This window comes from Alligator sinensis, unplaced genomic scaffold (genome assembly GCF_000455745.1).
Source record: "Alligator sinensis unplaced genomic scaffold, ASM45574v1 scaffold255_1, whole genome shotgun sequence".
NCBI lineage: Eukaryota > Metazoa > Chordata > Crocodylia > Alligatoridae > Alligator > Alligator sinensis.
In genome coordinates, this window is record NW_005842270.1 from 1,049,110 (window position 1) to 1,053,122 (window position 4,013).

Consider the following 4,013-nt stretch of genomic DNA (forward strand, 5'->3'; position numbering starts at 1 on the left):
CGGGGCAGTGCCATCTGCTCCCTGCCGCACCCAGGAGCAGGCGTCCCGGGCAGGCTCGGGGCTTTTCCACCAAGACTGGGGCTGGGAAGAGGGGCGAGCCCCGCGCAGGACGGGCTGGCACATCCTCGGAGCGGCCGGGCTGGCACATCCTCGGAGCGGCAGGCGGGCCGGCCTCGGGGAGCGGGGCTTGTCTCCATCCTGGCCTCCCCCCGCGCACGAGGCAGCTGCTCCTCCGTGGGGCAGCCTGGGAGCGGGGACCCAGGCATGACGATACAGGGCCGTATAGCCCGGACTGGGATGAGACCTCCTCTCCCCCCTGTACTGCTCGTCGTGGACAGGCACCGGAGCCGCTCGCCACAAGGGTTTGGGTCGGGGCAGGGTGTTTCGGGGCTGCTGTCAAGGGCCGGCCAGGGCTGAGACGCGTGGGCCCAGAAGGGAGCTGGTTCCTGAATATTTCACACTTTAAAGAACCATTAGGCTCATTGTCAAGGTTACTGGGAGGGCTGTGCATGGGAGGAGAGTGATGCCGAAGCGCTGGGAGTCCAGGGGCGTGGGGCGACAGAGGAGAGGGTGGAAATGGCGGCTCCGTTCCCCTTTTCGAGAGGCTCAGAGGGTCACGAACGCTCCCGCGAGCCGGGTGCCCCCCTCCCGGCACTGCCGACGGGCCTGGCACAGGGGCAGCCCGCCCGGAGAACCAGGCGCCTGCGGGATGTCTCGAGCTGGGTGCCCAAATGCACGAAATGGTCTCGAAAATGTTAGTCTGTGGCCTTGGCAGGGGGGTGGGAACCGGTGTCTGATGGGTTCGGTATTGCAGCAATGCCCTGGCAGCCAGTGGGAGCTCTGCCTGTGAGAGGACTGCCGGATCTGGGGCTCTTTTTTCCCCTCTGCCCTGCTGTAGACGAGGGCCCGGAGCGCGGGGGCTGCACTTTTCCTTTGCAAAAGGCATTGTTGTAAGTTGAGGCTTTGGGTGAGCCGGGGAGGGGGAGAGGGCGCCGGGCTGGGGGTGCACGCGCCTGGGCTCGGAAAGCTCTCTCTAATCCAGCATCGCCATCAATTACGTGGGGAATCTGCATAATCTCGTTCCCACCTGCAGTAAATCTCTCCCCATTCTTTCTTTCTTTCTTTTTTTTTTTTTTGCTTTGCAAATTTTCCTTTTCTGCACGACTGGAAGAAGTCATTTTCTTCCCTGCACGATGGGCTGCCAAAGCTGGGAGCCAGACCCTCCTTTGAGGCATGAAAAGCCATCAACTCCCGCGCTGACTCTCCGAGCGGCTGATTTATATATTTATTTATGCGCCGTGGTCAGGAGGGGCATCCTTCTCCTCCGGAGACTTTCTGAGTCATTCGGAAGAAACTGAGGGCTCGTTTATAAAATTATACACGCGCCCGGTAAAAGCTGCAAACACTCGCACGGTTGTGTGCACGCCCTCAGCCTCTCGCACACGCACTCGAGCCACAGTCGATTCTCACACCCGCCACAGAACAGTTTTCTTTGATGAACGTTTTCGAGCAGGGCTTTTGCTGCAGGAAACAAAATCCAGCCTCTGAACCGGTGTTACCCGGCGCCTGAGCGTCGCGGTCGTTAACTAGTTCGTCCCGTGGTTAGTTCATTCCCGATGAGCGTTCAGTCTTCCTGCTAAGCGGTCTGGACGTGAGGTCCTACCAGACCGTCTGGTCTCGGGCAGCTAGGAAAGGAGGAAGGGAAACGGTTTTCACGGGCACCCAGCGAGATCCAAGCGGGGTTTTACACTGAGCCAGGAGCTACGCCAGGCCTGGGTGCGCTCTTCTGCCCAGCCCTCGAAACCAGTCCGACACCAGCGCTTTGTGGCACTGGATCCCACTGGCCTTGCCGGGGGAGATGGGCAGCACTTGTGAAGAAGCCCATGTCTTACCCTCCACCCCCAATTTATGGTGGGAAAAATAACGTGGCCGGTCCCGCCAGCCCTGTTGCCATTTTGCATTTCTTTCCTCTTGGGCCAGGACAGGCTGCGAGCGCGGTTGCCCTTTGCTGCTCCCGTGGTTTGGTTTCGGGCACAGAAGGAGGGGGAGCGAATACCACTCTTGCTTTCTTTTCTTTTTTTTCTCCCCCGGGGCTTTTGTTTTTTTCATTTGAGAAAACCTTGCTGTGGGTTTTAGATTTTAAAAAACCCCGCTGGTTGTAAAAAGATGTGTAATTCTGGGTGGGAAGTGAGGTGCTGGAGCAGCGCTAGCAAGCAGCATCAGTCTGCCTGCCTCTGTGCCGAGTCCCTGCGCTCTCCAGGGCCCTCTCCTAGCGCCTGCCCGAGAACAAAGACAACTCTGCCCTTCGTTCGTTAGTAGGACCAGCGGGCTCGTGTTCCTCCAAGCCCTGCCCATCGCCCTCCGCGGGGCAGGGGCTGGGTTGCCCTCCACCGCGCGCACAGACGCTCAGCATCTTTCCGAACCTCCCTGCGAGTGGTCTCCCTCGCACGCTCCCCTGGCAGCAAAGCTTGATCTTGGCTGTGATCTCAGGGCAGGAGCCTGGGCCGTGCCAGTAGGAAAGATGCCATCTCCTGAAACCTGGAGAACAGGGGCCAGGGGCGTTGGAGAACAGGGGCCGTTCTTTGCAAACCGGTCGGAATAATATTTGCCGGGAAGTGACTTCAGTGCGGCCAGCTGGGGACGAGCGGGGTCTCCCTCTCAGGACACCGGCATGGAAAGTCCTGTTTGGATTTGAACATTGAACAGGCCTTTCATTCCCATTTCTCGCCCCTTAAAGCACAAGCAAAGACTTTTGCTTTTGTTCTGCTAGGGCCAGGAGCCAGAGGGTGGCTGCGAAGGAAAACGAGCTGAATTTCCCCACGCAGAGGTTTTCTGTCTGCCGTTCCAAGCCAGGCTGTTTCCACCCGGCAGATGCAGCTTGGCTAGTATTTCTAGCTCTCAACACGCGCGAGCGCGGAGCTCAGCTTGCAGAGAAGTGTAAGAGCTGCAACAACAAGAAAAAAAAGAAGGAACGGCACCCAAGCATGAGAGCCTCGCTCTGTTTTTCAGCTTCGTGCCTTGGGTCTCGGTCCCATCTTTGGACAGCAAATTCATGCCACGTTGTCCCGAAGGATCGGGAACAAGGTGGGGTCTTCTTCCAAAGGGCTGCTCATGGCCCCGCGCGAGGCCCTCCTCCCAGCACCCCCAGCTGAAGCTGGAGGCATGTCTGAGTCATCGGTGGCCTGGCCGCCTGGTTTCCTCTGGGTGGAAGGCAATGCTTTCTGGCTTGGCTTGCAAAGGTCTGCAAGCAGTGTCAAGGAGGAGGGCTGGCCGGGTCTCCTTCCAGGGCTTTCACCGCAGTTCAGCCGCGGGCAGCCGCAGTGAATGAAGGGCCGAGAAGCAGCCCTTGCCTGCCCTGCCAGCGAGCTCTTGCCCATCCCTCCAGGGCAGCCAGGCTCTCTGTGCACTGCCGTCGCCTCGCTGGATCGGTGCTGGGGTGGGAAAACCCGCCGAGGCAATTGCTGCCCGCCGCAGCACGTGGGGAGGTGGCTGTCTCGTCTCCGAGGGGGGCCGCGATGCCGGAGGGGCTGTCGTCTGGTCCGAGCAGTGCAATTCCCGACCCCGGGCGGTTGAGACCTAGCCGTCTGTCCCGGGCGTATGCCAGGTATCCCGATTTGCCTTGGGCCGTCGTTTCCATCGCTGATCCGTGCGGGGCAGGCGCTGCGGGGTTGTGAGGGTCAGGTTCAGAGTCGGGCCCCCGCTGTGCTCGTGATGTCGGTCCCGGGCTGTTTCAAGGCTTTTCCTCTGCTTCCAGGCCGGAGCATCCTGGCTCTGCCGCGGGGACTGCCTCCGGGCCGCGCTGGATGCGCAGCACACGGGGACCCCGGGAGAGGAAGAGGATGCGACTCTGCTCTTGCACGGGGGTCGGCGGAGTGCGAGCAAACCGGATGGAGATTGCAGGGTTGGCTGGTTGCACAGGAAGCAGTGGCTGAGGCTGCGAGAAGACCTGGAGTGTTTGAAGTGGGGAATTGCATTGCAGCCTGAGCCAGCAGCGTCAGCCCCCCCCCGCCCCG

The 4,013-nt window shown here is 60.5% G+C and overlaps 1 protein-coding gene across 1 annotated transcript in view; it reads left to right on the forward strand.

Annotated features, from left to right (window-relative positions):
• Positions 1 to 4,013, forward strand: part of CBFA2T3 (CBFA2/RUNX1 translocation partner 3) — a 58,032-nt gene that overhangs the window by 17,196 nt on the left and 36,823 nt on the right. The gene's annotated exons all lie outside the window — the stretch shown is intronic.